At 38.6% G+C, this 12,199-nt stretch overlaps 1 protein-coding gene across 7 annotated transcripts in view; it reads right to left on the bottom strand.

The window, feature by feature from the left end:
• The window catches only part of IRAG1 (inositol 1,4,5-triphosphate receptor associated 1), a 61,419-nt gene extending 51,795 nt beyond the window's left edge, over window positions 1-9,624 (bottom strand). For 2 of the 7 annotated variants that reach the window (XM_042038493.1, XM_042038504.1), the window contains exon 1: window positions 9,147-9,227. The gene's annotated coding sequence lies outside the window, so the exon portion shown is untranslated. The other 5 variants (XM_042038494.1, XM_042038502.1, XM_042038496.1 and 2 more) reach the window with 5 other exon arrangements.
• Between the last annotated feature and the right edge of the window lie 2,575 nt (window positions 9,625-12,199).

The following is a 12,199-nucleotide window of genomic DNA, read 5'->3' as shown; positions in this document are numbered from 1 at the left end:
CTGTCTCACAGACATTTATGAAATTTTTCCAAAATAAAGATAGCAGTGCACAAACAGAGCATTTTGTAACCTGTGTCTCCCTACATTAAGAAATGAGCTGTTTCTAAGCAGCTGAATTATCAAAACCTGTTCTTTGGGTATTTTATTTTGATGATTTTGTGTCTTATCTCCCTCATAGCAAGCTTAGTTGTCTCCTAGTCTCCTGCCAGTCTGGAGAGCCAAGAGACAGCATTTGCTGTGCCTGGTTTTAAGCTTCACACATGCCAGATTGCCAGCTGGCAGATCAAGCAGAATCAGTGATAATTTCAGCTCACAGTGGAGCCTTTACTCTTAGCAGCACTAAGCTGGGTCTCTCCTCCCTTACCACACCACTGATTTTCACTTGTAGGAGCATAATGCTTCTGCAGTCCTCTCCTGCCAAATTCAACAAGTTGGACAAGTTCAAAGGGTACTAGGGGGGAATGAAGGGAGGGCAGGGAAGAAGGGGAAAAGATAGTTGGCTGACAACCAGAAAAACAGCATAATTTTTATTCCAAGGAAAACAATACCAAAAATAGATTTTTGAAAGAATAAATGCATAGCTAACACTTAAAGAAGTGGACAACATATAATGAGAAACATGTCTCATCATTAGCCATATAATACTTTTTCTCTAGAAAAAAACTTACATGGCTATGTTGTCTGTTCAGCTCTCCCTCCTCCCCCTGCACTACCATAAGCTGGTGATGAGTTTTAAGCCAAGCTGATGCAGGAGCTGGCAGATACCAGGCAGTTTGTATTTCCATGGCAGATGCAAGTTCAGAAGTACAGCATCCGAAACAGAGACTATAAAGGATATCTTAGAAATACAGAATAAACTGATGTCATAACAACTGTGGTGAGGGCGTTATAGACACAGTACTAAGGGAAATCAGGTTTCTTTGTTTCAAGTATTTGACAATGTCATGAAAAATAAAAGTGACAGTTTCTAAGTTCCACACATCTCCTCTGTTGTCTTCTCCCTTTCCCCAATTGGGTTATTCATGTGACCACATATTCTCAAAAGTAAAAGCTACAATATTGTAAATGAAGCACAGATGTGCTGGTTTTACAGGCACGTTATGTGCAGCCACAGAAGCATCTCCCTGGCTTGACACAAAAGGATAACCTTTGGAATTTTAATTACACAGGACTTGAATAAACAAGTATCAATAAATATTTATGGATCTAACATTTGGACTCCCCTATTAGATCTGTAAAAAAAAAACCCGAAACCAATCAACAACCAACAAACCAAACCCACAGTCAGTGCTGTTGACATTTTTGTTTAAGGATAAACTCAGGTGATGGTCCAGTACTCCTTGTGGAAGAGCTGAGAAGGAAAGTAAACAAAGAATCCCCATAGAGGTCTAGAGAGAGAAACGCTTCCACACTCATGGGAGTTTGTGCAGCTGTAAAGCTACAAATGGTCACATTTTTCAACACTTAAAACCAAAATTGAAACATTACAATTAAATCCCAAAGATGCCCAAGATTCATTATAGAAAAATACTGTAATGAGATTGCAAATACAAGCTAGTAGAAATGAGAGGGGTGCAACTATGTATGTAACATTGCAACCCTTATTTTGAGAAAAGCTATGATCCATGTACATGGCAGTAGTTTATTCAGTCTTTTTACAAAAATAAAAAAGCCCAAACATACTTGGAGGTACTGCATAATTTAAGTGTGCCTTCAAACTACAGAGTATCATAGTTGCCTCTAAGAATCACTTCATTTACATGTTTATAACACCCCCGAATGAGAGCATTAATCAATAACTAACAGCTGAAACAAAAATTTAAAATATGTATTTCTACCACTGATACATTCTTGATATCAGACCTCTCAACTGGACTTCTAAGAGTATGTTAAAGAAAATACTTGAAACAATTATGTGATTGCTGTGGATCAGCATATGCATACTGACCTGCACCCTGTTCTGCAATTTGAGCCAACCTCATCTGAACCTTGAGGATTCTTCAAGCTAATTGGAATAAAGAGAACCAGTTATTTTGCTTTGAAACAAGGCTCCAATTTCTCCAAGTCTTTCCTCTAACACTCCTCGGGAGACAAGAGAACACGCCATAGAAATGTCTGAGGAAATAATTCAGTTGCTTCTTCTTGACTTGTATGTTGAATATTTAGACCAAGTTCCCATTTCTCTGCAAGACAAGCTGCTGAAAATGTTGACCTTTCTCTAAATTCCTTCAGTCCCATGATAGCAAGTGTGAAAATCAGCTTACAGGCTGTATCAGCCTGTGTAGGTTTTTCCTCCCTGTAATATCACAGTGGTCAGTGTGAAATGCCCTTGTTCCTGAGGCAGTTATGGGAACCCTGCTATTCAAAAGAAAAGAAATGAAATAGTAGCTAATGGAATCTTTAACATCTCTCTGGGGCTCAAAGCCTTGAACATTCAGTTGCTTCTCAAAGAGAGCAGGAAATTCAACTTCCTTCATAAAACATAGCGAGCAGAGGAAGGCATGTTATTTTGGCAACTGTAAGTTTGGTTATGGAATTGAATTAAGTATGGATCCAACTGTCCCGTTTGACCCAGCCACTTTGGGATTCACACACTTAGGACACATTTTGCTCTCAGGTGACACCACAGGGCACCTGGAACTATGGGGCAACTCTGCTCTCCAATACACAGAGCACCTCTGTCACATTCTCAGTCCCACAATCTCCCTGTCCAGGAAAGGACTGGTAATGCACTGTGGCAATTCGTACATCATTTCTGATATTTTTATTGCTATAGCAACGGAGTGTAGGCATTTAAACATAGCAACAGACTTTTTATAGCACTTTCTTGGATGTCAAAATGGCACGTTGTTTTATTTTCCAAGCAGATGCTCAGAAGATAAGTACACAGGATGATTGTACAGTACCCACCTTCAAAAGGAAGCAAAAACCTCCCAGCTTCACAATTTCTGAATCATATAAGCTGACAGATGAGTGTAAAATATATCGTGAGTTGCAAGGTTTTCGTTGTGAGTTTAAGAGACTTTGTTCTGAGAAAGCATATCAGCAACTACTACCTCAGAATAAAATCAGGTGAAAAACTTGGTGGATCTGTGCCTGTTTTGTAAAAAGCTGTACAAGAAATTCACCAAGTCCTGCTCTGAAGGGAAAAATGTCCATCAACTCTGATCTTTGCCTGTTAAGAAACAGAAAAGGGGAAATTGTCTTCATATTAAGTGGAGCCAGATTCCCAGGAGGGATCAAAATCCCCTGAGACAGACACTTAGCTCATGCACATGAGCAAAGCTCCACACAATCCAAACAGCAACAGTGATTTACAAGAAGGGAGTTTGACCTGCTAGACGGTTTAAGGAAATACAACTCATCATTTTCATAATAAGAATCACAGAATTACAGAATAATTAGGGCTAGGAGGGATCTCTGGAGATCACCCAGTCCAACCTCCCAACCAAAGCAGGGTCAGCTGAAGCAGCGACACAGGCACACATTCAGGTGGGTTTTGAATGTATCTAGAGAGACTCCACGACCTCACTGGACAGCCTGTCCCAGGGCTCTGACACCCTCAGTGTAAAGAAGTTCTTTCTCATGTTGAGGTGGAACTTCCTGTGTTTCAGTTTATGGCCATTGTTCCTCATCCTGTCACTGGGTACCACTGGAAAGAGTCTGGCACCATCCTCTTGGCACCTGCCTTTGAGATATTCATAACCATTAATGAGATCCCCTCTCAGTCTTTCTCCTCTTCTCTGGACTAACCAGGCCCAGCTCCTGCAGTCTTTCCTCATTAGAGAGATGCTCCAGACCCCTCATCATCTTTGTGGCCTCTGCTGGACCCTCTCCAGCAGCTCCTTGTTTTTCTTGTACTGAGGAGCCCAGAACTGGACGCAGCACTCCAGGTATGGCTGAGTAGAGGGGCAGGATCACCTCTCAACCCGCTGGCCACACTCTTCCCAATGTAGCCCAGGCTACTTTTCTTGTGTGCAGTATTTTTCCTCTGGGTCCTTAATTTTTGCATAATTTCTAAAGTGATTGGTAAAATCACCACTTTGTGTTTAAAGTAATTTCTGAACACATTACTAGACAGGGAAATATCAAACAGCAACAGGACAGATTTCCTGGGGCATCTTTAGGTATTATTCACCTTTCTGTTACAACTTTATGTCAGCCTTGTAGAGAGTGAGATGATTGATGTCTGCCATTTTACCAAGGAAAACATTTAAAATCTGTTAAACAAGAAATGTCAAAGTCTTTCAAAAAAATTAATCCAACAGGAAATATCAAGAGCTTCTTATAAGGGTACAAGGTTGTTAATACTCCAGTGACTCTATTCCATTAGCACATAATATATGAGTTTTGGAAGGGACATTTTAATGCTGTGTTTAATGCAGAAGAGATTTCAAACAGATCCCAAAAGCTCAACATGCAGATAAAAACTGAGTTTTACATGTTGAGGTTTTAGAATATATCCCACAAATTCTTTCTCCTTTCCCTTACAGATATTTTTACTTAATGCATTGAGTAGTTTTCTAGCCTTCCTAATCTTGCTTCAGATTCCTAAGATACTTGGGAATTCTGATAAATCTGCTTGGTTTTTGACAGTCTGCTCCACGGACTATTGCACTTACTAAAACCAGCTTTTAGAGCAATGCTGATAACTGTATCTGTCAAAGAATAGGAGTAAGTTTTTAACTGCAACAGCCCTCAGAGAAGTCTGGATGATGGACACCACTACACTGGCATAAGGGACCCAGGCACAATGGATAGGTTTGCTTCCAAGGCTTTTCCAGTCTGAGGTGATGTGCAGAACATCAGCCTGACTTAGCACCTCCTCCTGGGACAAACTCCACCCCCACTCCAACTAGGCGCCTAATCATATTACTGTATTTTCATGAGCCCAGAGGTCAGACGCTTTCATTTGCTACTTATAAAGAAAAAAATGGGAAATTCTGCAACTGAAATTGGGAAGCAATTTTCATACATTGTCAAATTATTTCCCTTCCTCTCCACAAGCTCTCCTTGAACTTATGGCCAGACACTTTAATTTTGATTTTTCTGTTCAGCAGTTACAGCACAGTTCAACACAAGTTTGGAAGTTTTAATAGGAAACATCAATTGATATATGAGACCTTATTATATTCTACTACCTGTATAAATGCACCTCCTTCTAAAAGAGACATTTCGGAGAAACTGGGAGAATATTTAAAAATGAAATAGAGGATTTTTCTTTTTCAAAATTTCAGAAAAATATATCATTTTACAGATCTTGTAATTTGTTAGTACAAATTAAGTCCAAAACAAGATGGGTGAAAATAGACCTGCTTCTCCTACTTGGATTGTCCCAACTGACAGAGTCTTTACCTTTGTGGTGTTCACTAAGTGCCTCAACTGGCAACACTGAAGTCAATGGAAACTTTGCTGATGATTTGAAAAGCAAAGGCTCGGAGCCAAATTCCCCGTGTATAACTTCAGCCTTACAAAACATTCTGCAGAATTATATAAACAGCAATAATTTTACTCAGAAGGCAAGTCCCTACCCCAAAGCAATTGCTGTACTTGCCCCAGCAGCCCAGAATTTCTATCATGCATTCATTTCCAGGATGCAACTCATTACAGTGGGTAAGAAAAGAGTGTGCAACTCCTACATAAAAGGCTTTCCCCACCACCACCGTTTGTTATATCAACTTTTCAACCGCTTTGCTCTTTGCACAAATCACAGTAACTAGTCCAGTGGACTGTGTTTTAGAGCCAAGAGATAGCAGCTCTCTTTGGACAATCACCAGGCATATTTACATGTAAATTAGGGGACAGAAGTGGTTCTAAAGTATGAATGTGCACCATGTCAAAACACAACAGAATAGGCTTTAGCTGGGGAAAAGACTTTCAGGTTTACATATTCACTTGACTTACATCAGCTGGCAGGTTTGCATGCTTCCCTCCCTGCTCCTCTCATCCTCCCCTCTCCCTGCAATTTGCGTTAGCGTAAAGAAAGATCATATTCTACAGGCCTTACTTGTCCAAACCCACAGATCTCTACAGATGTCTACAGGTCCCTGATTACTTGTGATACCTAAAGACTTTGTGTTTTGCACATTTTAAGGACAGGTGAAAGTTCTAGCAGATGGTAAGGCATTCTCGATTTCAGCTATGAAATAGGGGTGTGTGTGGTCTTTGGTATTGGTTTTGTTGTTTCAATCTTTTAGATATTTAATAAATTTGGCAATTCCTAAGTAAAATTTAATTCTCAAATTATTTTTTGAGGTTTTAAAATTAACAATAGACACATTGAAATTAACCTAAAGGAACAGAAATAAAAAGCAAAATACCCATTACATCTACCTATGTAGATTAGAGGATTAAATCCAGAGATGCTGTTAGAGCCCAAACTCTCCATCAAAACCTGGGGTTACAAGCCCTCTTGCTCTAAATAACAAATCCCTCTCCTTTTCAGAATCCTTAGGACCTACTTTCCAGGGAGGGAAACTGTTATTTCAAAGCACTACCATAACAGTCACAGTCTTAGCTCTCCACAACAGCTCTACACATGTACATAAGCAGTAATTCACATCTTGAGTCACTAGTTTAGAAGCCTACAGAGATCCATCACCCACTCAGATTTCCTTTCTGTCAGTGATACTGAGATCCAAAACATCTCTTTGACCCACTTTTCAAAGGAAGCACAGAGAGCACATCACAAGAAAATTCTTCTGCTTAGTTTACAGGAAGGCTGCAAGTTAAGACAGCAAAGAGATCTCTCTGCCCACAAATTCCCCAGATCTTTAAACAGCCCACAAACCTTGAAACAGCAAGGATTTTCTTTCCCCTTCTACTCACAAGCCATTTGATGCCTCTTTTTCCTGGACTTACACTCTTCTCTAAGAACAGCAAATAGATGAGGCAGAAGAACTCCGTGTGATGAACGTACATGTCAACCCTTGAAAGGAGAAGCTTTCACATCTGTCTCTCCCAGTACCAACTCCCTATACCTCACTTGCCGTAGTCTGTCTTAAGTAACTTTTCAAAAAGTTATTTGACACCAAACTATCCTGAAAAGCTGTCAGGAAGGAGACTGATTGAAAAGAGGATGGAAGAGGCTGGGGCTAAACACTGGAGTTATGAATCTGGCTGTTAGATAATTCTTAATTTCCAGTGTTTTAGTCCCAGATAAATAGGACTATAGTTATGAAAACTGACCCTGACATATAAAAACATAGGAGGTAGGGAGGTGTACAGGTTTCATGTCCACAGACAATTTAGAACTTAATCCAGAAGAATGTGAAGCAGATGGATTTCTAAAAGTTAAATACAATTAAAATCCTAGGTACTTATCAGTGCTGATGTTAACACAATATTCACTACGCACAAATAAGAAACTTGTACATTTTTTATTAAATTACACTTTTGTCATCATAATATCTTTACTGAAGAACAATTTACACATAGGTACTTTATTATATATTCTAAGTTACAAAATAAAAAAGAATTGTATGGAATAAGAACAATAGTTGTTGAAGTACTATAAGATATATTAGAAATATATACTCGATTCAGACTTGGAGGAGTTAGACTAGTGTCTAGCCTTTATTGCACTGTTAAAAATAAGTTACGGAAACTTAAGCACCTTCTAGAATACCATCTAAACTTATACATCCTTGCACAAGCTGAAGGGTTGCATAAAACATCGCAAGTAAAGTAACGCATTCAAGACCAACAAATCAGAACAAGGGTCTTTGGAGGCCAGAAATAGAAGAATATTATATGAGCAAGGACCCTCAGTATTCAACATTTAATATACTGGACTGATTCTTAATTTCCACTGTTCTAATAAACTTAGATTTCTATGAGTTGTATCATTAGATTATTAAGCTCCAAGTGTGGTATAATTGTTGATCTGGGATGTAATTGTTGATTTAAAACATGAAGGTCAGCTAGAAGTTTAATCTAAAAGTACTGAGGTGTTCACTAATGATAGTCCAGAGAAAAATAAAAGGAAAGCTATTACAAGTTTTGCAACAAGGTCTGAAATGCTTTAACAAATAAGATTCGTTTATCACAGTCTCTTGAAGTTGGATGAAGTAAACTTTCACTAAAGAGTACACAACACCTACCATATGAAATATAAGTGCAGTAACTGTCAGCACTCACAAGAACCCTGTCTACACTCAAAACTCTAAATTCACCCAATCTTTGTATAGCAGAAACTAAACACCATGCTCTGATCACTCTGCAGAGATGGAAATTCACTACTGATTGCAGAGAATTTTTCACCAGCTGAAGTCGTGCTATGCAGATTTGAAAAATCAACTCACACAAGTTGTTACTAATGTGAGTTAGTAACAGAAACCTAAGTCTTCAATTTCAGCTATCACTTCCTTGCACTGACCTCATTCTTTCATGTTTACATCCTGCTGTCTGGAGCAAAAGACCTTAACATAAACATTAGTAAGACAAAAATGTGTTTTAATTTGTCAAGAAAATGAAATACACTTTAGTGCAGGGTATCTACCAAATAGCATAGATAAAACTGAAAACCAAAATATCAGGAAAAGCAAATAATGAGATTTTTCTATACTAAAGGAAACATGTTTTAACATTTGAAGATGTTTGATTTTCTCTGGACAGCATTTCAATTAAACACAACTTTGTGGTCTTAATTTACCTCTAACAGGATTAAACCCAAACACAGACTGTATAAAGAAATGGCTCTGGAAATGCCTTTTTAAAAGATAAGTTCCAGACAAGTAGTTAATCCACCAACATGAACCCCTCCAGCATTGTTAAAAGCATGAGGGAAGGAAAGTCATACAATTAAAAGAAAAGAGAGAGAGAGAGAAAACTTATCTGTTTCTCTGTAACATGTATTGATCCTAACTAAGACTCTCTCTTGCTTAGCACAATACAGATGACAGTATCTGTGAATCAGGTTGTCTCGAATTACTGACTACGTACCTTTATTAATCAGGTCTCAATATAATTAACACAGCTTTTTCATTCTTGTATAGTCCCAACCAGTTTGCAAGAAGAACGAGCTTTTATTGACTACACCCAGTTTTTAAGCAGCTAAAATCTGCCAAAGAGGTAGAATTTGAAGAGGATGGGGGAGAAGAGGTAAAGAACCAGCTCCTTGGTATCATAACAACAAGGTACTGTACCTTTAAGGAGGAAATATGGTTCCGTTCTGTTTCACGGCTGAAAAAGAGCTTATTCCTGGTTATAGAGATTACTTACCTAAAACTTCAGTTATTCCTCTTTTTCCCCCTCGGGCCAGCCTCTCTTTCACTCTTGGGAGCTTTTACCATTTAAGGTCAATGTTACATCTGGCTCTAGTAACTAAAGCTGAAGCAATTTTTAACTCGGAGATCCAACAGGCTGCCTAACATTAGAATGAGAGTTTAAATTTAAAGTAACTCTTCAGAAAGCTTTTCTTGCCTCAGAGAATTACAGAATTAAAGGCTTTCCTATTCTGGCATAAGTACTCTGGGTACAACATGATGCAGACATCCCATTAGCATTCTTCAAGTTCAGTGAATATAAGCTCTACTTACTAATTTCTGATTAAAATAGGCAAGTAGGAAGAACAGATGAAACAGTTTACATCATGTTATGTTAACTCTTCGAATTTTTTACTGACACAGATGCTACTATTTTTCATTCCTCTCCCCCCTCCCTTTGTTTGGTCAGAGGGAGTCTAAATTAGAGAGCAAATAGAAGGCATGTGAACTTCTAAAGAACGCTGGCTTCAGTCCAGTCATAGGCTCTGCTCTCCACTTGCAGAGTAGGAATAATTGCCAATGAAGTCCACAGAATTTGCTCGTATCCCATGAGAGAATGTAGCTACAAATGAGGCTTGAAGACAGAAAAGAAACCCAAAACATTTACCACAGTACATTCAGGTACCTACAGAGGAATCACATGCATGTGATTCAGAGCTCTCAGCTCTAAAATTGACAGAGATTTTACTTCAGCCCTTTAGCTACTTCAGACTATTTATTTATGAGTACTACAGTTAATCTACAGATCCTAACGAAGAATTCTCTAATGCCAGGTGCTGGGAAGTTATGAAATGTAATAAAGCTAAACCCTGTCCAAAAATCCCTTCACAACTGAAGTAGAGACAAGAAAAAAGAAGGTGGGTAATGTTAAAAAAATGCAGCAGATTGCATATAAAAGTATTGGGTAGTAAGTTTTGAGGGGATATATTAGAGCTGTTTTAAGAGAAAGCAGCAAACTATACTAAATTAACTTCCTTTTGACAGTGGCTGATAAGAGCAGTAAGGCAGAAAAAGATCAGGCAAAAGAAAGTAAGGATTTCATTATTTGACTCGGAAAGCACAGCCCATAGGGGACTGATGCATGGCTTGTAGGAGAAGTGGGCAAAGATGCGTTGATGGCAACGTAGCACAGTCCTGTAACAAGAAGCTGGGCACCTTCTTGGTGCCACGTCAGATTTCAGCTTGTATTAGAAAGTCTGTTAATCTGCACTTAAGGCATTCTTAGTTCCAAAAATCAACATAGTAAAAAAATGGTTCTGAAAACCTTCCCTAACATTTGTGTTTAAGCTTGTTCCTCACATAATGGGAGTAGCTAGGTTTTTCCAGTATCTTTTCAGGTAGTGATGTCCTTTGTCCACTTACAGTCCTTTACATCATTACTGACTCTGACAAAGCATTTTAGCATACCTCCTTTCATCTTCTTGAATTACTACTTCATTACCCACAAACTCAAGTTCTGAAATAGCCTCTCGTGACTCAGCATGGTTTCATTCTTCCATCCAGCTATCTGCAGCTACAGAATTTTTACTCACATCTGTAATTCATCATTTTTCAGTTTTATTACCCCAGAATTTTTAGGCCACAAGTGTCAAATGTTTCATTTGTCTACAACAGAAGTTGTGTTTCTGTTAAATCTGCTTTCATCCCTTTCAGAGCAACAACTGCTTTGAGCCCAGTTTGGGCAAAAACAAGTTGTTTACTGTCTTTTAGCATTATTGTCCTCTGGGAAATAAAACTTTTTGCTGAAGTTGCTTGTTTATTGGTCTAGCATTCTACAACCACTGTTGGCCAAATTTAGCCAAAATTTGTTAAAGTAATGAAAGCCTCACAATATTTTCAAGTTCCCAGAGAGCTGACGAAACCAGTGCTTGTAAAGCAGATTTAAGCTACTGCCCCTACTTTGGGGAGAACCTATAGTGGCAGAGTTTCAGTTTTGTTTTGTTTGGCCCCTCCACTTGTACCGCACAAACATGACCCCTGCTGTCTAGGTAGGATTGACGGGACACAGAAGGATCCTGGAGGTACTCACAAGAGGTGGAAAACAAAGCTTCCCTCAGTCTTCTGCTCCTGAAACTGCTCTGTATATTCTGTTCTATAGCTTTGGCAGATCCTTTGCCCAGAGATTTGTTTAATGTGAATGATTTCAGGCCAAACACCGGTGAAAGCTGCTAGCTAAAATCTAAATTATTGAATGAGGATGTACCAGCAACTAAAACTTAATTATTTTCACTAGATTGTTAAAATTCTATAAAGAAGGCATAGTAACATGTACCACATAATAAAATCATTTGTTTGGTTTGTTTTTTAAGATCTGATGATACCTTTTTTTTAAAAAAACATTCTAATACAGATGGCTGGCCACTCCCTAATAACACAACATATTTATGTTGCCAGTATTAGAGTATTGGATACTCCTGGGATAGCATGAAATCATTTTTTATAAGTATTCTGAAGTATTTCAGAGTAGCTAGATGCAGTTTTCTGCAGTTACATATGGCTTGGTGGTTATGGGATGTGTGTGCCCCCATCCCACCAGTTAACTTACAGTTTTCTTGATTTTCACAGCTCTGTGACCTATGAAAGCAGCAGTGCAGGAATAGCAAATTTAAGGTAACAATGTTAACTTTCATGGGTTGGGCTCCTCACGTTCAAAGATTTTTACTTGTGCCTTTGAGGAGATGAAAACCAGCCCTAATGACAAGCACTAAAATCTTTGCCGTACTGAAGCAATGGAGAGTTCTGCCTCTCAGGCTGAAGCAAAGGTAAGAGTCATACATGAATTTCATTTTTGGAGCACAACCATTTTCAAGCACAAGCTTTGTCTGAGCAACAGCAGAAAAGTGATCTAGCTACAATCTTTGTTTTTTCTAGTTTTGGCTTTAACTGGGCAGTCTGGGAGATAAGACCTTAAACAGAATATTTGTGTAGAAATA

The sequence above is a fragment of the Corvus kubaryi genome, unplaced genomic scaffold, assembly GCF_017639235.1.
Source record: "Corvus kubaryi isolate FWS band 111438036 unplaced genomic scaffold, C.kubaryi_AGA036_p1.0 37392, whole genome shotgun sequence".
In the NCBI taxonomy this organism is placed as follows: Eukaryota; Metazoa; Chordata; class Aves; order Passeriformes; family Corvidae; genus Corvus; species Corvus kubaryi.
The sequence above is the reverse complement of the archived record's forward strand: the minus strand, read 5'-3'. Positions and strand labels throughout refer to the sequence as shown.